The sequence below is a fragment of the Grammomys surdaster genome, unplaced genomic scaffold, assembly GCF_004785775.1.
Source record: "Grammomys surdaster isolate TR1022 unplaced genomic scaffold, NIH_TR_1.0 129, whole genome shotgun sequence".
Taxonomy (NCBI): Eukaryota; Metazoa; Chordata; class Mammalia; order Rodentia; family Muridae; genus Grammomys; species Grammomys surdaster.
In genome coordinates this window covers 18,026,028-18,049,125 of record NW_021604587.1, presented here as the reverse complement: position 1 = coordinate 18,049,125, position 23,098 = coordinate 18,026,028, and the positions used below count along the sequence as shown (strand labels likewise).

Here is a 23,098-nt window from a genome sequence, read left to right as displayed (position 1 = left end):
TGTGTGTGTGTGTGTGTGTGTGTGTGTGTGTGTGTGTGTGTGTGTGTTGTTTCACCTTTTGCAAGTCTGAGGATAAAACTTAGATCAGTTTTTTAATAGCATGTCCAAGTGGTGAGTTAGACTATGAGTCCCAGCAGAAGTAAATCAATTATTTTTGAGGCATCCTTTAAGGTATAGATATCCAAGTCATGGGTGAGACTCAGTCTCATCATGCTTACTGGACCAAGGCACTCGTTGTCCAAGAATAAAGACCTTGTGACTCACAGAGGTAAAACACAGTTTCACTCTATAGCCAAACCTGTCTGGTTAGTCAGGCTAGACCAACCTTCAAGTGATAAAAACTGAATCAGCGGTACAGGAAAGAGTAGCCACATAGCTTGCTGTGCAGGAAAGGGAAGCTGTGGAGCTTGCCGTCCTAAAGAAAGCAAAATCACGATTGCCTATAGGCCTCTTGGATCCAGAAGTCTGGCTAGGAAAGAAAACTGCAGGCAAAATGTTCCTTAGCTATGTGTTCACCAAGGGCCAGGCTAAGGAAGAAGGTAAATGAAGAGACAAGGAGAAATTGAATCCTCATAGTGTGTGTGGATTGCCCTGGATGCTGCTGTCTCTGTGCCACAACGTTAACAGTGAAGGGGGCATCTATGAAAAAACAAAACAAAACAAAAAAAACTGAAGATATCTCTTATCATTTAAAAGGAGCCCAAAAGAAGCTCACAGGGTTTCTCAGCCATTCATGACAAGCACCAGAATGAAGAGAAATGTCAAGTGACTAGACCAACAAGTCATTCTTATGTGACAGTGTCCTTAGAGAGAGGACCAGGAGATCAGAAGATAAAGAGATAGATAAGTTTCGGATCAGGTCTTGCACAAGCTATGTCCTGTGTCAAGCAAGTATAATAAGAAATACAGCATCTTATATAGTATTTCCAGGGAGAGATGGGACAGAGTTAGCAGAACCTATCATAGAATGGGACAAAGTCAGCAGGAAGCTAATTAAACAACATTGTACAAGGGGAACAGAGATTATCTCAAGAGCATCTCAGTTGGAGCACACCACAGCCTTGGGACTGATGACTATAGTCCTGTAAGATAGGAAGAGTTGGGTTCTCAGGACCCGAAGCTGAAGCTCATTCAAGGCTTTGGTCTCAGGACATTCCTGGTTCTGCCAAGCATGTTCCTGCTTTTACCTAAGGAACTGTATTTCTTTTCCTTGGGGCCTCAGGGAAATCTTGAGACCAGACAAGCCCACAACAATCAAGGAGGCAAGGGGAGAATCTTCCAGTCAGTCAACCAAAATGTTGTACTAGGAAAAGGGAGCCCAAGTGTGGAGGTAAGTTATTTATCAGACAAGAATTGATATAAAAGTTTTAGTAAATACTTGAGCCAGCAAGATGACTCAGTGGCTAAAGGTTATTGTAGCACAAACCTCACCACTTGAGTTCAATCCTCAGAAACCACATAAAAAGGGAGAGAAGTTACTTCACAAGATTGTCCTCAGACTCCACATGTGCAACACACACACACATGCACACCGGATCACATCACAAATAATTTTTTGTTTAATTTTTTAAAAATAGGACATTTAGACAAAAATATTCTCATTGAAAAGGAATGGAGTCCTTTTGTAGCAATTAAAAGAAGTTTCTTGGCTTGGCATATGGCCACTTTATAACGTTGTACATAGAGTTCAACAGGGCAGCTCGCTATCTTGTTAGGCAAATAATTTTATGACACCACTTGCCCTCCTGAGACTATTTGGGTTGATGTGTCAAGGGTCATCAGGAATTAGGTTTTATTTATTTGTACAAAGCATTTCAAGTCACTGGGTCATGCTCCAAACAGCTATGATTTGACCATCAGAGAGTGGAGAATTTAATCTTTGATCCTTTTATTTTTGTCCTTTACCAATCACATGCACTTAAAACTTAGACAAAAAAAATAGTAAGAGAGTTCAGAGATAAAAATGCTTGCTACCAAGCCTACTGACCGGATTTTGATCCCCCGGTCTCACATAGGAGAGAGAGAGAGGACCAATCATACATATGAGTACACATACACAAACAAGCTAAATAGATAAATTTAACAACAAATTTTAAAATCAGAGACAATTAAGTAAATAACTAAATTACAGTCGTGGAAAAAAACAAGAACAAGCTAAACTCAAAAGCATTAAAGAGAGGCAATTATGATTAGGGGAGAAATTAATGAAATATAAATTTAAAAAGCATGGTTAAAATGAAAATGGCCCCAATAGACCCTCAGGGAGCACTATTGTTAGGAGGCATGGCCTCCTTAGAGTAGATGTGGCCTTGCTGGAGGAGATGTGTCATTAGGGAGTGGGCTTGGGTGTCTCAGAAGCTCAAACCAGGCCTAGTGGCTCAATCTGCTGTCTGCATATCCACATACAGAACTCTCAGCTCCTTCTCAGGCACCATGTCAGCCTTCATGTCACCATGCTTCCTGCCTTGATGATAATGAACTGAACCTCTGAACTGTAAGCCAGCCCCAATTAAATGTTGTCCTTTATAAGAGTTTCCATGGTAATGTTGTCTCTTCACAGCAATAAAACCCTAACTAAGACAAAAAGCAATACAGGGAACCTGTGAGATGAATTTGATTCTTTGAAAAAATTGACAAATGTTAGCCAAACTAAGGAAAAGAAAGAGATAAAAGACCTACATTAGTAAAGTCATAAATGAACAGGGAGACATTACAATACATTTCTGTGAACTTTGTAAAGCCATAACCATATATTTTAAAGCTCATATCCCATTAAAAATTGAAAACTATAAATGAAATAGGTAAATTTCCAAATGTGGGTAACCCACCAGAATTAATCCAAGATGACACCAAATATTTAAACAAATCTGTAATTACCAACGATATCAGAGCAGTGAGTTTCAAAGTGTCCAGGCCCAAATGTAGTCGCTGCAGAGTTCTGGTAGACTTTGAATAAGAGTCAGCTCTTCTCAAACTGTTCCACAAAGCAGAAGAGGAGAAAAGAGTTCTAAACTTATTTCACAATGCCAGCATTGCCCTAGCACCAAAACCAGAAACAACAAAAAGAGAAAAGAATGGACCAATTTCCCTGATTAATTAGGCACATATATTTTCAATAAAATTTTTGAAACTGAATTCAAGATCACAAAGAATGATCAAAAAGACCATTCACAATGGTCATGTTGTTTTCACTTCAAAGACACAGGAATGGTTCAGTATATGTAAAAATCTATTATATGTGATATATATAAATATTAAAGATTTTTATTTAGTTATTATTTATTTAACTAGTAAAGTTAGTATATACTTATTTAGTATATATACATACACTAAATGTATAATATATGATATATAATTATATAAAATATATAAAATAATATATATAAATATATAATTCTATCTTTTACACCATATATAATATATGATATATAACTTGTATATATAACTTATATATAATATATGACACATATATTTATATATGATGTATAATATGTGATATATTAAAATATATATGATAGTATATACTATATAGTTATGTATGCTATCATATATATTTATTGAAAGAGGTTTAATATGCAGCACATACAAAGAATTAATAAATCTAAGCAACTAGTTCTGGAGGGTCCTCTGCATATACATTATGATCGTTTAGTTTGGGGTTTTTGAGGAGTGAGGGGAGGTATCTCTAGCTTGTTCGTCTCTTCTTGGGACTCTTTTCCTCCTACTGGGCTGCCTCATCCAGCCTTGACAAGAGGGTTTGTGCCTAATCTCATTGCATCTTTTTGTGCTGTGTTCAGTTGATATTCCTAGGAGGCCTGCTCTTTCCTGAAAAGAGACAGAAGAGCAGTGGATCTGGGGTAGAGGGGAAGTGGAGGGGGGGTAGGGGAATGGGAGGAGTGGAGAGAAGGGAAACTGTAGTCAGGATGTATTTATTGTATGAGAGAAGAATAAATAAAAAGGAAAAAGAAAATAATGAGCTAGGGAAATGAACAGAGAATTCTCAAAAGAAGAAAAACAGGTGGACAATAAATATCTTCAAAAGTGTTCACCCACTTCATCCTTCAGGGAAATATAAGTTAAAATGGTTTGGAGGGGAAGTGGGTATGCCCTGGGGGACTTGGCAAGCAGAGGAATACAGGGGCAGGTGATTAATGATACTCTGCTATGCTTGGAAACAGGAACCTAGTGTAACTGTCTCCTGAGAGGTTTCATCCAGCAGTGGATGGGAACAGGTGCAGAGACCACAGCCATAAGACTGAGCTTGGGAAGTCTTGTGGAAGAGTGGGAGATAGAATTGAGGGAGCTGGATGAGTCAAGGATATCACAAGAAGAAGACCTACAGTGTCAACTAACCCGGGCCCATAGGGGCTCACAGAGACTGAATCACCAACTAAAGAGCATGCATGGGCTGGACCCAGGCAACAGTTATAACAGATGTGCAGCTTGGTCTTCATGTGGGTCCCCTAACAACTGAAGTGGAGGTTGTCTATGACTCTGCCCGCTATTGGATCCCCTTCCCTTAACTGGACTGCCTGCTTGGGTCTTAGTGGGAGAGGATACACTTAGGCCGACTGCAACTGGATGTCCCAGGGTAGGGTGGTACCCAGTGGGGACTTCCCTTCTCTGAGGAAAAGGGAAGAGGGTAGTGAGGGGAGAGATTTGTAAAAATGAGACTGAGAGGAGAAGAGGGACAGGGGACTGCAATCAGGATGTACAGTGAATACATAAATACATCTTAAAAATGGTTTTGAGACTTCATCACTCCAGTTAGATTGGCTATCATAAAGAAAACAAATGGCAACAGATTCTGGCAAGAATGTGAGAACAGGAAACTTTATGAACTGCTAGCGGGAGTATAAACCAGTACAGCAAGTGTGGGAATCAGTGTGGATGCTTCTCAAAAGACTATAAGAACTGTCATATGACCCAGATGTCCCACTCCTGGGCATAGACTCCAAGGACTCTATATCCTACCACAGAAAACTTGGACAGCCATGATTGCTGCTGCTCTACTCACAGTAGCAAGAAATGTAGTCAGCCTAGATGTCTACCACCTAACAAACAGATACTGAAAATGCAGTGCAGCTATACGATGGAATTTTGTTCAGCCATACAGGAAGATGAAAATTTGCATGAGAATGGATAAAACTGGAAGATGCTATATTAAGGGATGACAGCAGAAAATAAAACTTGAAGCCAGGTTCAGAAAGACAAACACCACCTGTTCTCTCTCATGTACAGATTCTAGCTTATTTTTACATATATTCATTTTTTGAGGGAGTCAGTGTGTATAGAAACCAGAAAATGAGAAAGAGGCTCATGATTTGGGGGCAGTAGTTTAAGGATGGTAGGCGAGGGTAGTAGAACAGATATGATAGGAAAGTGGTGTGGGGTGCTACTGGGATGGAATGATTTAAGTGGGGAGCAGGGAGATGGGGAGAAAAGAGGTGGAGAGGGTCCAACAAGCAAATATGTATGAAAATACCATAAAGGTCCCTGATATTTGGTAATCTATTTAAGTATAATTTTGAAGCATCTACATGAAGGTACCTTATATACATGGATGTGGTGGTTTGAATATGCTTGACCCAGGGAGTAGCACTATTAGGAGGTGTGGCCTTGTTAGAGTAGGTGTGGACTTGTTTGAGGAAGTTGTGTGACTGTGGGGGTGGGCAATGAGACCCTCCTCCTATCCACATGGGAGCCAGCCTTCTCCTCTTTGCCTTAGGAACAAAATGTAGAACTCTCAGCTCCTCCTGTACCATGCTTGCCTGAATGCTGCCATGCCCTCCCACCTTAATGATAATGGACTGAATCTCTGAATCTGTAAGCCAGCCCCAATAGAATGTTGTCCCTATAAGAGTTGCCTTGGTCATAGTGTCTGTTCACAGCAGTAACACCCTAACTAAGAGAGTGGATAAATGAAATGTGGCCAGGCGGCTTGGACCAAGCAGGGCTTTCCTTGCCAGTGGATTGTGTAGAGTGTACAGCCAGTCTCTTGTCTTCTGTTCGACATGGCATCTTCTGATATTCAGGTTAAAGAGCTGGAGAAGGGTGCTTCAGGCCAGGCTTTTGTGAGCTGATTCTCAGCCCTCAGTCAAAAGAATCTGTCCCCAATTTCCCCCTTTCCCTCCCAAAGGAGAAAGAGCTTTCCCTGGAGGAAATTCAGAAGAAATTAGAAGCTGCAGAAGAAAGACACAACAAGTCTCATGAAGTAGAAGTCTTGAAGCAGTTTGCTGAGAAGCAGGGGCATGAAAAAGAATTACTCCAGAAAGCCATCGAGGAGAACTTCAGCAAAGTGGCAAAGGAGAAACTGACCCACAAAATGGAGGCTAACAAAGAGACCGTGGGGGCGGGAGGGATGGCTGCCAAGTTGAAGCGTTTTCGAGAGAAGGACAAGCTTGTTGAAAAGGTGTGGAAGAACAAAGAATCCAAAGACCCCATGGACGAGACCGAGGCTGACTAAGTTGTTCCGAGAACTGACTTTCTCCCTGACCCCTTCCTAAATATCCAAAGACTGTACTGGCCGGTGTCATTTACTTTTTCCCTCCTGACAGATAGTCTAGAAGCTGACGTAGGACCGTATAGGTAGATCCAGACCATGAGATGTTTTAGGGGCTCAAGGGGAGAAACTGAAGGTGTTTTACTCGTTTTTAAAGTGTTAGTCTTTCTAAGTAGCTACTTTCCTCGGTGCATCTTTTCCACTTGGGCACACACACTCAGTGTGCTGGGTTAATGGCTAGTACTATATTAACTGTGGAAGATGTTTGTGAAGAGTATGTAGTGGCTTCTTCCAACCTATTAGATGCCGAATATCTGTTCACTTTGTAGTCCCAATTCTGTCCCAATCTCACCAGATGCTACTGTACTTGAATGGTTAATAAACTGCACAGTGCTGTTGGTGGCAGAGCGGGTTGGGGGGAGAGGAAGGATAAACCTTCTCCTAGAACTTACAGATCATTAAAGTCAAGTCTGGGAGTAGGGACTTGGCCTCCAAAAGAATGCAAGCAATTACCATTGTGATTGGTTACACAGCATAAACGATGATAAGACTTCATTGCACTGATACTACGTGTTCTGGTTACAGGACAGAGAGAAAGAAGGAAGACTATTAAGGAAGAGCTGTCATCAACAGTCTAACTGAGCAATGGACTTGCTTGCCAAACAACAGACCAGTTAGGCAAGATATATTTACTAATACAGTAAGTCTGTTACGTAGATAACCAATTGCATTAAGACAGATTGAGTCCACTCCACAATACAGACTTCACATCTGATATTACCTTCTTCAAAAGCCCATCGCTGAAGAGGTCATAGATCCTAGTGAGAAAGCTACAGCAGATTTTCATTAAATAGACATGATGTGCCCATTAAATCATCTTCTAAATAGTCACATTTATCCTTATAGATGAGTGAGAAGGAAGAAAGGAAAAGTTGGGTGCCCTGGAAAAAAGGTGCTCAAGAGTGATGAGGACAAGAGAGGTTAATGGGGTCATGCAGTATATGATCAAAATATACTGCATACATGTATGAAAATATCACATCGCAGCCTATTATCATGTATAATCAATATACACTGATAAAACATTTATATATGAAGCAAGAGGTAACATTAAATTCTGCAATGCAAATTTACATACAAAGGAAGAAATGTCAGGGTATTATAAAAACTTTTGTCAGTAACCTTAAAAACCAGGAAAATATGGCATGACATATTCAAGCTATGAACATAAATGTCGACACAATCCAGTGGTGTCTCTTAAACTCAGGAAGAAATTGGAGAATTTTAAATAGGCACAAATAAGTTAAGACAACTCATAACCAAATCATCACTGCAGAAAATCCTCTTTAAAATTCTATGCACACAGGGTTAGAAAGATGGCTTGCTGAGTAAGAGCACTTGCTGCTCTTTCAGAGGACCAGAATTGGGTTCTTGGCACTCATTTCAGGGGGCTTATAGCCATATGTAACTCCAGTTCTAAAAGATACCACAGCCCTAGCTTTGACAGGCCCCTTCATTCATGTACACATACCTACACACAGTCACATACCCCTACATATCATTAAAAATAACAAAACTAAAATGTTTTTATTTTTTTAAAATACTATATGCCAAGGAATGAATAATACAATCCAATTCACAAGAGCACAAGAGAAAACATATTTCATAAGAGGAATATGTGAGTATAGGCGAGCTAGGAATTATTCCATCATTTTCCACACAATAAAACAGGAAGAGCTAATAATCCATCTAACCAAAGTAACCAATAAAGCTACAAGGATAGTAAACCATTCAATAATAATGTTTAAAAAAATGTCCTCTATTCATCCATTAAAGGATGCAATCGAATTATCTGGATTTAAACACTTGATTAAACCATCTGTTGTCTCCAAGAAACATACCTCACTATCAAAGATATCCCAACAGAGAGTCAAAAGACAGGCAGCAGTCTATGAAGAAAATGGAAGCTGTAAATTATCTGTCATAGCTATTCTCACATTTGATAAAGTGGACTCCAAAGAAAAACTAATCAGGTCGGGCAGTGGTGGCACACGCCTTTAATCCCAGCACTTGGGAGGCAGAGACAGGTGGATTTCTGAGTTTGAGGCCAGCCTGGTCTACAGAGTGAGTTTCATGACAGCCAGGACTACATAGAGAAACTCTGTGTCTCGAAAAAAAAATAGTCAGAAGAGATAAAGAAGGCCACATGTAGTAATGAAGGGAACAATTTACCAAGAAAATAGAATTCTAAATATACACCAAACATTGGGATTCTCAGTTGCATAAAATAGACACTAAAAAACATGAAATATTAGGCAGGTTCTCATACAGAAACAGTGGGGGACTCCAACACTCCACTGTCATCTATGAAGAAGTAGTTCAGATTAAAAATCAGCAGAGAAATCTTATTACTAAACTATACTCAGATAAATTGGATATATAGGATTTCTACAGAACATTCCATCCAATGGAAAGGGAATATACATTTGTTTCAATAGCCTTCTCTAAAGTCCTTCTCTAAAGTCAATCACAGTATAGACAGACATCAAGAAACACAAAAAAAAGAAAATATTTTTATCTTATCATCCTATAGTACAATAAAAACAGAAATCGATAGCAGAAACAAACCACAAAAACAAACAACAAAAAAGTCACAGAAACAATAAAATGTTGGGAGATTAAACAATATGTTTTTGAGTGAACAATGGGTCATTGAAGAAATCTAGAAGTAAACAGACTCCCGAGATTAAATGAAAGTGCTCTCACAGTATATCAGAGCCTTTAGGACACAACTAAAGCAGTTTCAATAGAAATAACAGGGCCTTGGCAGTCCTAACACCATCCCCTCCATCTCCTGTTACCCCTCCCTGGCAGTCCTAACACCATCCCTCCATCTCCTGTTACCCCTCCTTCCTATAATCTCTTTCCTACCTTTGTATGTTTTGTTTCATTTTGTTTGTGTCCCTCTGGGTTTGACCAGGCCCAAAATGTTCTGGGATTTGAACTATTTATTGGCCTCTAATGGTACATCAGTGATTAGTACAACTGAAGTTAATGACTTCTCCCCTCCCAGAGTTCAATGGTGGCCTATAGTTTGGTAGAAAGGACTAGAGTCCCATGAGTCTCTTCCTCATCCATTACCGACTATTGAGAAGCCCTGTCTGGTACAGGCCCAGAGAAAGTAGTAACAGCTACCATAAGTTCGTGATTATATTTGCTGTGCCACGTCTAGATGAGATTTCATCGCCTTTCTCTCTATCTTCTGGCCCTTTCATTTTTCTCTCTCTCTCTTCTGCAGTGATCTGGAAGCCTTGGAGTGGGTAGTATAGATGATGTTTTTCAGTGATGACCTCATCTGTCATTTATTTTCAGTATTCTGGGTGGCTATGGGTCTCTGTATTTACCACCACTCAGACATATCAGTTTCTGTGATTAGGGTTCAAAGTACCTTTATCTTTGGCTTCCCAGGGATGTAACATGCTAATCCTGAGAACTTGAATTTAAAATATATTTACATAGATAGAAATACACATAGAGGCACATGTAACACATGGATACACACAAATTCACAACCACACATAGATTATCTGCATGCTTAGTGAAAGGAGGAGAGATCTAGAGGACTCTGTTCTCAGGTTGCTGCTCCATGTCTGTAATGTAAACGCATTCAGGCATTCAGAAGGTAGTTTGGCATGCTGCCTATTGAGTTAACTATTGGTAGTAATATCCCTTACAGGACTTATTCAAACTGGAACTGATCTGGGCACTTCTTCTATACTGACTAGCTTTCAAGTGCCTAGGGGAAAAACTGGCATCAGTGGACTTATCCATCAGTGTTAGAATATATTAGAAACCTTTCAGACAATATTTGCCCAGATACACAATAGTGGTACAGTGGTTATGGGGATAACCAATGACTTTGATTGGATTTAAAGTCTGCTTCCCAGAAACAGTCCTATGCTTGGTGCTATGAGCCTAGTCAAAAACTCATGCCTAGAAATTGTCCATATTTCTTTTTAAATTTATTATTTTTCTGTAATTATTATTAAATATACATACATACACATTATTAAATATACACACATATAAATATATGAATACAACCTGCTGAGTCCACTTAGCGTTGCTTATATGTTCATGTTTTTAGGGCTGGTTACTTGATATTGAATAACCAGTTATGGGACTCATCCCTGGGGAAGATTGCTTTTCCCTATCTCTAAGGTATTAAGGTTTTCTAAGCAGTCAATGACTGACAAAAATCAGTAGGAATCAAGGAATTATAATAAAAACATAAAATCTTAAGAATGTTACACACACTAATTTAGTTAGTTTTTAATTTAGTAAGATGTAAAAGCATAGCCTTTTTTTTCTATTACATACAGAGTTAGTTTACATAGACCTTGACCATCTTGGTTTATTGGAGTTATAACTCTTCTTCTTCCCATTATAAAAAAGGAAAGGTAGTAAAAAACAGTTCTGTATATGGATACAACTGTAACAAAAATAATCTCACATTTATCACTTGCATATTCCTAAAAAAACAAGACCATAGCAATAAAATAATTTTAATACATATTATTTAGAAATATTAACATAAAGTATTTCTGAGCTTTCATAATTCTTGTTACACTTGACTATTAGAAAAGCAAAATATAATTTAATTTCTTTCTAGAACTTTTTTTGGGAGAAAATCTTTATCAAAATTTATGTTATCAAAACAAAATTTTTATAACAATACAACTTTCTTTCTTCAATGAATGTTGTTTTAAAAAATATAAATGATTTTCAAGGCCCCTGAGAGAGCTCAGCATAGAAAAACACTTTCATGACACTTACCAGACTGAGTTCCATCCCTGGAGCCTACAGTGAAGCAGGAGAAAGCCAGCTCCTGAAAGTTATCCTACAACTTGCCATGTACACACACAACACACACACACACAGACACATACTCACACACACACTCACACACACATACAGTGAACAAACAAGCAAACAAACAAATAAAATGGATTGAAAAGGACATCATTTAAAAATAAAAATCCGTGATCCATTGCCTTAACCACTCGGTCACCTCACCCCACATCTCTGACTCTGCTGCCTGCTGTTGGATCCCCCTTACCCTAGCTGGACTGTTTGGTTGGGTCTTAGTGGGAGAGAATGCACTTAGTCCTGCTGAGACTTGATAACCCAGATCAGGGTGGTACCCAAAAGGGAGGGGGTACAGAGGTGGGGATTTGTAAGAGTAGGACTGGGAGGGATGCTGCAATTGGGATGAAAGTGAATAAATAAATGAATGAAAAAATGAAAATAAATAATCTACTGTATTTTATGAATGCAGTAGTTCATGTGTTTACTGTCTCTTAAAATACTCATTTTTAGAAAATCATCTTGTAATCATGTTGACAACATTTGGAATATAAATAAATAAAACAATTTTTAAAAATGAAAATCATTTTGTAAAAAACTGTAACTAGATTTTTTCCCTCAGCCTCAGTTCCCAGAATGAACATTTAAAAGCACCAAACCCAACCCATCCCACTGGGAAGAGAGCTGAAAGTCAACATTTTAATTAGTCACTATTTTAGTTACGTATGACTGGGGTACAGTCTACATAACCAGTTTTCTTCAGTTCAAAATTCTACAGTCAATTATTAAGTTCCTGCATTTTAGTTCATTTCTTTTTCAAAAGGATAAAGAAAGACAATAGCTCCTATACTTGGTTGAAATTCAAAAATCACAGCCCAAACATTCACATTTGCACACACATTTTAAAATAGGCATGGAAATCCACTTCTAGAGGACATCCAAACGCACATTTCAGAAGAAACGAGGTTTATAAATGAGCTTATTAGTACATGAAATGTTGGAATCTCTTTGAGAGCAACAAAGCTTTCATCAAATATTGGATGTGTCTTTACTCAGGCACTAAGGTGTCAGACACGGCCACACAAAACTCTCATTGAGTCAATGACTTTCAGGTTCTTGTCTTAAGAATTCAAAGAATGAAATTTATGGAGAGTGAGTTTTATAAATAAGTATTTTTATGGGAAGCTAAAAGAAAGAAAGAAGGCAGAGCCTCTGTGTAGCAAGAGTGGGTCTTGGGAGTGAGACACCATTGAGAATTACTGTCTCTGAGTTAACAAGGCTTTACTGAATGGTCACATTGTAAAGGGATGTCCTGGTCAGTCCGGTTTCCAGCCTAAGTGTCCAGATGCCTGTCAGTTTCAGTCACACCCTCATGTATGGTTTCTAAAAAAGGAGTACCAAAAAAAAAAAAGGCCCATTTTTGACTTCTGGTCAAGAAATTAGAATCTACCTCTGCCTTGCTTCCAGGGACTCTATAGAGAGCACAAGTCTAGACCTAGACTCTCCCACTCCTCTTTCTCCAATCTGGTTTTCCTAGTCAGGTTGTTGCTTGCCAGAGATAACCCCATCCTCTTGAGCCATCTTCCTTTCTTTGGGGCTATCTTAATGCTAGATCTACTTGATACCCACCAGAGTCTCTGTAGCCACATGTTCAGACCCAGGTATTCAATCTGGGCACTCCCTCCATGACTTCAGTAATTCTAGTCACCCAAGTCCCATGGCTCCTTGCCAGGGATAACACTCTTCTCCCAGCCTGCCCCATTCCCTCACCAGATTTCAGCCAAATTTCCATCAGGGACCCTTCGGCCATCACATGTAACCGAGTCCCACAGCCTTGCCAGATGCCTTACTGGAACTCTCCACTTGCTTTAGCGTGGCTTGAGAGCCAGGACAAGACAACATTGCTAGGAAAAACTTGTTCAAGACTCTTTAACCAAACTGCTGGAGACTTCAGACTCTAGCAAAGACAAAAGACATGGATAGAAGCTATGTCCCCAGATTGAAATCCCAGCCCTACTATAAATTATCCCCTCCTGAACATTGTCATTGCCCCCCCCCATGAAAAAAGAAAAATGACTGTAACAACAACAAAAATAAATAAACAAAAATCATGGGGCTGGAGAGATGGCTCAGCGTTTAAGAGCACTGACTGCTCTTCCAGAGGTCCTGAGTTCAATTCCCAGCAACAACATGCTGACTCACAGCCATTTGTAATGGGATCTGACGCTGTATCTGAAGATAGCAATTGCGACAGTGTACTCACATATATAAATAAATAAATCTTTTTTAAAATAATAAAAATCACAGATCGATCCCAGTTCATGACAGTGGGTCACTCCAATACACAAATAAACACTTTGTCCACTTTCACAAATAAACAATTAATCTGGGGACAAAACTAAGTAGATCAATTCTGAGATTACATAACATAATAATTCAAGTGGACTTAATATCTACAGAACATTCCATCTAAACACTAAAGAACCTGTTTTTTCTCATTAGCCTATGGAACTTTCTCCAAAACTGAGCACATATTAGGACACAAAGCAAGACTTAACAAATATAGGAAAATTGAAATCACATCATGCTTTCTATCTCACATCAATGGGATAATCTAGACATCAACAATAGAGATAAGAGGCTCTGCAGGTGTGGCTGCTGTGTCACATGTGCATCAATAGGTGGCAGAGAGGAGATCGGCTATGTCTAAGCTCAGCATTCTGACCTATGAACATCTGAATGATTAGTAGCCTAACATCCCTGAGAAAAGCAGGCCTGAGACAACCACCAGTCCGGTGCCAGGGAGGTTGGACATAAAGCTAGCCTGAGATGGCCACCAGTCTGGTGCCATGCAGGTCCAGACAGGCTCTCAGGACAGGGAGCAAGCTGGAGACTAAAAGAATGGCAGCCTGAGGAAGGAAGATACCTGAGGCAGACTACCCTTGCAAGAGACCACTTGGGCAGGCCAGGTGAGCCTGAGATGACCTTCGGACCAGCTCCATGGGGTCTAGACAGGGAACTAACCTGAGATGACTAGGCCCGGGAGGGAGGGGCAGACCATGCCCTAGATAACCCTTGCTTAGGGTCATAATGCACAATTGGGGCATAACACACCTGAGAGCACTCCTGAGATGATCCGAAACACTCAAAGACCTAGGGCACCACTTAGAGGACCAAGTAAGCTGTGGAGAAATTGAAGAGAAAGAGAAGCAGAAGGACGTGGGCAAAATGAAGAAAGGCAGAACTGGAGACTCAAAGGTAGTGAGAAGCAGCCTGACATGAGCAGTCAGTGTTGCTACCTGGGACCATGATGGGGTCCTGGCCTGTGTTGTCACTAAGGGCCAAAGCTGGGTCTATGGCTCTGCAGCATCAGGAGTCTGCTACCACCAATGGCCAGGAGTGCATTCCTAGTCTGGGATGCCATCCAGGAACATGTTGAAGTCTGAGGGCTGTGCAGAAATGTCCCCACCCCTTGCCTGGGCATTGTGGGAGAGCTATCCCTGGGGGCATAAAAGCAGGAGAGCTGACCCCACCCCTAGCAGACAGCTTCAGTACTCAGGAGAACACACACACACACACACACACACACACACACTCATTACGTTGCATTTGAGCTAGCCCTAGGATAGGAGTGTGGGAGAGACTAGAGCTACCACTAGTCTCCCTTGCAGTGGCAGGGAAGAGAGAGATACCCTCTCTCCCCTTGCCTCTCATTACCTGCCAGATAGTGGTGCAGATGAGGGAGAGATGCCCTCCTCCCCTTCCTAATCCTTTGCCATCTATGGCAGGTGGGAGAGCTAACCAGGATCACAAGAATGAGAGAACTGGCCATGTCCCTCACCAACTACAACACTGGGAAGAGTGGGCCCTGCACCTCACCTGGGCAGCAGGGTAGAGATGGTGCTGGTTGAGGGGGTTGCTGGTGAGCTGGCCCAGAAGGCGGGAGAGCAGGAAAGCTCAGATACCTCTCAGGCCTACACCAACATCTATCACATCAATGAACTACTAGACTACATGAAGGGGCCAGTCCTATAGATCCAAAATTACAGGCTCTCCATGACACAGGCCAACAACAGAATATCTGAGAGGAATCCCAGTGAGGTTCTAGTATTGATAGAATAGCAGAAGCCAGAGGCCTCGTATCAAACCAATGACTCACTGCAATGAGCATTTGAGAGAAAAGAAGTGTGGACCAAAGGATATACTATGGGACATACTGTTACACACTACAGCTTCCACAACAAGATTTTTTTTCTTGGTTGAGGGGGGAGGTTGCAAGGGTGGAGGGCAGGTGTACGGGGAAGGGGAGATGAATGGGACTGTAGAGCATGATGTGAAATTCACAAAGAATCAATGAAAAGTAAAAAGGACAGAAAGAACAGAAACTCATGGAAATTAAACAACACACTACTGAGTGATAATTGCATAACGAAAAGAATCAGTACCCCAATGTCTCAGAAAAACAACACCAAACCCCCAGCCCAAAGTAGACAGGAATAATCAAAGTAAGTGCTGACATCAAAGAAATAGAAACAATAACAAAAATACAAAGAATCAATTAAAACCGTTGATTATATTAAAACATTAACAAAATTGACAAACTTTTAGCCAAATTAACCAATAAAAAAACAGAAGGGATCCAAATTAAAGAAATCAGGCATGAAAAGGTAGATATCACAATAGATACTAAGGAAATTCAGAGACTCATAGGTATATATTTTATAATCAATATTCAGCCCAAGTGAAAAAAACTAAAAGAAATATATAGATTTGTAGATATATATGCCCTACAAAAGCTAAATCAATATGACAAAAACAAGATTTTAAAAAGCTTTAACCCTCAATGATATAGAAGTGGTAGTTAAAAGTCTCCCAACTATAAAAGCCCATGGAAGATAAATTCAGCACAGAATTCTACCAAAATTTCAAAGAAAAATTAATGCCAATACTCTTAAAATTATTGCACAAAACAGAAAATGAAGGAACATTTCCAAGTTTTTTTGAAGAAGCCAGTATTACTCCTAAACCAAGATCATACAAAGACCAAACAAAAAAAAAAAAAGGAAAATTCTAGACCAGTATCTCTGATGAACATTCAAATATTCTCAATAAAATACTTGTAAACTAGATTCAAGAATGCATCAAAAAGATAACTCACGTTGATCATGATGGCTTCATCTCAGAAGCACAGATGGTTCAAAATAGGGGATTAATAAATGTAACCCATGACATAAGTGGGACATAAAAGACAGAAACCACATGATCATTTCATTAGGCAAAATTTCATTTGACAAAATTCAACATTCAATCACAATTAAAGTTCTAGGGAATCTAGGAATACAGGGAACATATCTCAATATAATAGGCAATATACAGCATGCTCACAGCCAACATCCTGCTAAGTAGAGAAAAATCAAAGCATTTCCCACTAAAATAAGAAATAAGATGAGAAGAAAGTCTACTCTCTCCTTCATAACCAATATTGTACTGGAAGGTTAAGATAAAGCAATAAAAACAAATGAGAATGCTAAGGAAGATACAAACAGGAGAGTCAGAGGCCAATGTGTTCTTTCTTCCAGATAATATGATTCTATAAATGAAAGACCTTAAAGACTTCTGCAGCTAATTAAATGCATTCAGCAAAGTAGCAAGATATAAAATTACACACCAAAAGCAGTAGCCTTCTTATATATGAGTGAGAAACATGTCAAGAAAGAAATCAGGGAAACAATTGCATTCACGGTAGACTCAAAAATATCTTGGAGTCAATCTAATTAGGAAGTAAAAGTCTTGTACAATGAAAACTTTAAGGTATTAAAAAGAAATTTGAAGAAGACACCAGAAGGCGGAAGGCCCTCCCATGCTCATGGATTAGTAGGGTTAGTATTATGAAGTGGTCATCCTACCAAAAGCAATTTGCATATTCAATGCATTCCCTTACCACAACTTTAATGAAATTGGGTAGTTTTAGGATAGCACACACACACACACACACGCACACACACTGCTGAGGGTATATCATCACCCCATATTTCAAGTTATACTAAGCAATCATAATAAAAACAGCATGATACTGGCATAAAAGTAGATTGTTTGACCAATGGAATAGAATTGAGGATTCACACATGAACCCAAAGTCCAACAGACACCTGATTTTTTACAAAGAGGCCAATAATACACATTGGAGAAAAGACAGAATCTTCAACAAAAGATTCTGGTCAAACTGAATAGCTACATGTAGAAGAATGAAACGTGATCCTTATCTGTCAGGGTGAGATGTAAGTCTTTCACAAAACTCGACATGAAATGGATAAAAGAACTCAAGATAAAACCTGGTACCCTGAATCTGATGGATGAGAAATTAGAGAATGTACTTGAGCTCACTGACATAGGAAGGAACTTTCTGGATAGGACTCCAATAGCACAAGCATTAAAAGCAACAAGCAATAAATTGGGATCAAATCAAACTAAAAATCACCTGTATAGCAAAGGATACCATCATCCGAATGAAGAGGTGGCCTACGTGGGAAAATAAATCCTTACCAGCTGCTACACACTGGACAGAGTGTTAGTATCAAAATTAAAAAATCAAGTAAGCAAATCTAACTAAAACATGGAAGATGGAGGCGGGATGGTGGTGGTGGTGGTGGTTGCAATGGCACATATTTTTAATCCCACCAGAGGTAGAGATAGAGGCAAGAAGATCTCTGTGAGTTTTAGACCAGCCTGTTCTACACAGTGAGTTCTGGAACAGCCAGGGTTATAGAGAGGGACCCTTTCTTACAAAAGGGGATGGTGGTGGTGGAATAAAACAGACTTCTCAAAAGGACATTGTACAAATGACTGAGAAACATGTTTAACAGTATTCAGCATCCTTAGCCATCAGGAAATGCTAATTAAAACTATTTTCAGATTTTGTCTTACCCAAATTAAAATGGCTAAGAGCCAAACCAAACCAAAAGCAAAAATCAACAACACAACAAAAAACGCATGCTGACAATGCTAGTGTGAATACAGGGAAACAAGAAACTACATTGCTGGTCATTGTGGCTGGGAATGCAAACTGGTACACCCACCGTGGAAATCAGTGTGAAGCGCCCTGAAAAGGGCAGAAGAAATAGAGCTGTCACATAATTCAGCTGTACCTCTCTTGAGCATATGCCTCCAAATTACTATAGAGATATTTGCTCATCCATGCTCAGTTCTGCTCTATTCACAATAACCAGGAAATGGAAACAGTCTAAACGTCCATCAACTGATGAATGCATAATGAAAATGTGTTACATTTACACAGTGGGATACCATTCAGCTGTTAGGAGAAATTACAAAATTCACAGACAAATGGGTGGAGAGGAAAGCAATCATTCTGAATGAGATAACCAAGACCCATAAATCTTCTCTCCTTTGTGGAAGTTAACTTTAAATCATCAGATACCTGTGTTTCATTTGAAATAGCCACAAAGGTCAAGAAAGTTATTAGGGTGCATGTGGGTCGTTTCGGGAGGGAGACAGAACAAACTGCTATAAAGGCTTAAAGGGCTATAACGGTACAGGAGGGGTTAATGTAGAGGGAAGAGCAGGGAGGATGAGAGCATCTGGGATTGAGTTATAACTAACACTGAAGACATTAAAAAACTCAGGCACATATCTAAAGAGTTTAAACATTACCCCATTGTACTTTGAATATGCTTGGCCCAGGGAGTGGCACAATTAGGAGTGTGAGGCGCGCCAGCAAGAACGCACACGCCACACATATCAAGATCCTTCCGTAAGAACACATTTATTCCCAAAAACCAAAATGGTGGAAGAAGAAGACGAAGAAGAAGACGAAGAAGACGCCCAGGCCTGGGAAAGTACTGCTATATACCCCTGAGCGGTGTATTCACCTCTGATTGGCTGCTTACTCGTTGCGCGCCAAACGCCGTGGGATGGGCTTTAACTTTGGCGGGCTTTTACCATGGCACATGCACAATTTACTTGTTTACTAGGAAGAATTATGGCTGACAGCGCCATCTAGCGATGGCGGACTTTGCCAGCACCCGCCGCGGCTCCCTACATAGGAGGTGTGGCCTTGTTGGAGGAAGTGAGTCACTGTGGGGTGAGCATTAAGACCCTTCTCCCAACCACATGGGAACCAGTCTTCTCCTGTTGGCCTTTTGAACAAGATGTAGAACTCTCAGCTCTGCCTGCACCATGCCTGCCTGGATGCTGTCATGCTCGTGCCTTGATGATAATGGACTGAACCTCTGAATCTGTAAAGCAACCCCAATTAAATCTTCTTATAAGACTTGTCTTGGTCATGGTGTCTGTTCACAGTAGTAGAACCCTAAGACACCCATAATGGGACACCAGTGACCCTACAGGACTTCACAAGATAACAAATAAAAAGATCAGTTCCAGGAATGGGTTTTCTCCTTTGGATTCACTGGCAAGAGAGATCCAATGGACCCCCAAACTTTCCAGGCTATTTCTAATACTTTTGGTTAACCCATCACAACTTGACAGTAAGACCCTGAAGTGGAAACTTCTAGTTTCTTTGGAAAATTATGTCAAATGATGGTTTCCTGGAGCACACAGGTAAAAGGATGTCTTGCCAAAGCAAACATGAGAAAGAATGTTTTCCTGAAGCAGACACAGGTGAAAGAATGTTTTGATATAGCAAAGACATGAAAGGACCCAGAATGAAGAAATATAAATGTAACCCTACAGATAGTGGGAGAGGAACATTGAGCTTTGGTTTGGCTTGCTCTGCCTCATTATTCTTTGCTAATGACACACATGTATTGGTTTGCTTTACATAGCATTGTTGAGCTCAACTTGTAATAATGGTGCCACGTGGAGAAACTCACCCAAGAACTGCTCTCGAGGTTCCTGCAGGCAACTTGCCACTTCTGTAGGCAACTTGCCTCAGGTTGGTTGGTGAAACTGGTGGCTTCCTCAGGATTGAACTACAGCTCCCAGTTTGTGCCTAGTGTCTGCTTGCTGAAAGCACTGGACTGTAGCTGCTGAGTCGTGTTTGGTGTTTGCTACAGGACTGAACTGCTGAGAAGGAAGATCGAACTCACCCCAAAGAACTATTGCTGAACAGATCCACTTCCTCCACATCCTAATAACTTTTCTCTTACACTACCCTCTTCTGGGTGGTGGGCTAGAGGAGATGTTGAACCCTTATTAAAAGTAGGTTTCAAAAAATGTATGCCTACAAGACCCTATTACTGAGTACACCATACAATAAATTTGTATAACAAGGAGAAATCGTGTTGATGCCCATCTGGAAGTTACATCTTACTTATAAGCTTTCATAGTGGTATAATGTTCCACTCCACCAGAAGAGAAAGGCAATCACAAATATTACCCAGGTTTGATCCCTATAAGCTACAACAGTGACCAGCCTGACAAGACATGACCACTGGTACATTAATGGCATGGGTGTTATGGGAGTTACCAACCATTTTCTTATTGCACCTAAGGCCTGCTACACAAGTTGAAACCATTACCTGGCAGTGTTCTTATGACCCATAACCTGTGGCTAGACGGGTCATAGGCCCTGAGGGAGAAGGTAATACAATCACTCTGCTAAATGAACATAGTATTAAACCAACTCCTAATGACTTATTATTATACCCATAAATTACTGCATTAGTCATTCTTCATCAGAGAAGCTTCTTCATGCTGTAAATGTTAATTAACAAAGAGACCCACAACTGAGCAGGGTACACAGAGTAAGAGACTGTGGAATTCTCAGGCCTAAACAGAACATCTATATTATACCCTCTTTACGCAAGGCTCAGGAATTAGGGCAGAACTGGCAGGGGGGAGGGAGGGCACAGAAAGATTGCAAAAGCCATAGGTGGTAGATGATTACAAGGAAACACAGTTTTCTGGACACGGAAGGATAGTTGTACGTATTGGGTTCACAACAGTGAAGCATACACAAGACCTGTGCAGGATCAAGTCAGACAAAGTTTGCATGAAGAGGGGAAGTGAGCTCAAAGTCCCACGCCTAGCTAAGGAGCTATATAGACAGTTAGCAGCTGCTGGGGAAAAAGAGTCAGTTTTCTTAAGGGTGCAGCTCCTGGTAGGTAGACCACCCTCCAGTGAGATCCATACATCCAAGCGTGTATGGGCAGCGTGAGCTGTTCTTGACAGGTTAACAAAAGAAAACGGCCATTAAGTTGGGATGAATCTGAGTTGTGGAAACTGTGAGGAAAGGCATTGTATGAAATTTCCAAAGAACCAATAAAAATGAGAAAAGTCAAAATCTGACATGATTTGAATATGATATGAACATTGCAAATACCTTGGCTGAAAGAAGATAGCTGATCTTTCAAAGCAAAGAAATAACACCAGATGCAAAAATCCCAAGACGTTAACATAAGAGACAAAAAGAGCCAAGACATAACTCCTCCAAAAATTACTAATCCTATAATAATAACATCTAATGAGAGTGAGTTATATAAAATTCCAGAGAGAAAACTCAAAAGAATGATTATTAAGATGTTTCAAAGAAATCAAAGAAAAATTAAGCTCATTATTGAGGACACAGATAGCTAAGTGAAATAAAGAGATAGGAAGTATAAAAGAGGAATTTGACAAAAGAAAAAAGAAAAGAAAACACAGTATGCTAAAGAAAAAGACTCTGTAGAAAGTCCTAGCAACAGAGTGGATCAAGGAAGGTCCAAACATCTGAGATTAAAGACTGGGTGGGGGAACTGGGGCAACCAAACAAGGGCAAAAATAAAAGCATAGGAAGTTACCAGTGGGAATTTTAAGCTATGTGTGATACCTGGAACAGACAAAGTCTACAGAGGAGTTATACATAGAATTTTCCTTTAAAAAAGGAACATTTCCCAGAGTAAGGGAGCAAGTTGCTAATCCAGACTCAGGAGGCATTTGGGATCAAACAACTGCCCTTGTCATATTATAATCATAACACAAGACACACAGAACAAAGAGAGCATATTCAAAATGGCGTAGAACCTACCAAAATAGTCTAAATGGATCTCTAACAAGTATTTAAATATCACCCAGCTGAGAAATAGTCTAGGGCCACTTGGTTCACTGAAGAGTTTTGCCAGACCTTCAATGAGGAACTAATAAAATAGAAAATGAAGAAACCATCTAAACTCATTTTGAAATTCCAGTATTACCCTGATTCCAAGACCAGATAGACACAACAAAAAGGAAAATTGCATACCAATTTTCCTGATTAACATAAACACAAAAATCCTCAACAAAATAGTTACAAATAAAATTCAAAACTTTCCTATCTCCCAAGGTCATCTATTTCCATTCTTTCTGCTTGCCCTTGGGGCTTCAGTCCTGTTCCTCCCCCTCCCCAGTACCTGATGATGTTCCTCCTTTCCCTTCTGTATCCCTCTCCCATCCAGATCCTTCCCTTCTTCTGCCCCCCCCCATTGGCTGCTTTCTTCTCCCTCCCAAATGGGATTGAGGCATCCTCACTTGGGTCCTTCGGCTTGTTGACCTTCTTGAGTTCTGTAGCTTGTGTCCTGGGTATTCTGTACTTTTTTTTTTTGGCTAACATCCACTTATTAGTGAGTACATATCATGCCATGTCCTTTTAGGTCTGAGTTACCCTACTCTGAATGATATTTTCTAGTTCCATCCATTTGCCTGCAAAACTCATGATGTCCTCATTCTTAATAGCTGAGTAGTATTCCATTGTGTAAATGAACCATATTTTCTGTATCCATTCTTTCATTGTGAGAG

The 23,098-nt window shown here is 40.0% G+C and overlaps 1 non-coding gene and 1 pseudogene across 1 annotated transcript; both read left to right on the top strand.

Annotated features, from left to right (window-relative positions):
* Window positions 1-6,014: 6,014 nt before the first annotated feature.
* LOC114611901 lies at window positions 6,015-6,466 on the top strand (annotated as a pseudogene).
* Window positions 6,467-13,995: 7,529 nt separating this feature from the next.
* Window positions 13,996-14,127, top strand: LOC114612385. The gene has a single exon (XR_003710002.1). It is a non-coding gene; the product is annotated as a small nucleolar RNA SNORA17 (small nucleolar RNA).
* Window positions 14,128-23,098: the final 8,971 nt, after the last annotated feature.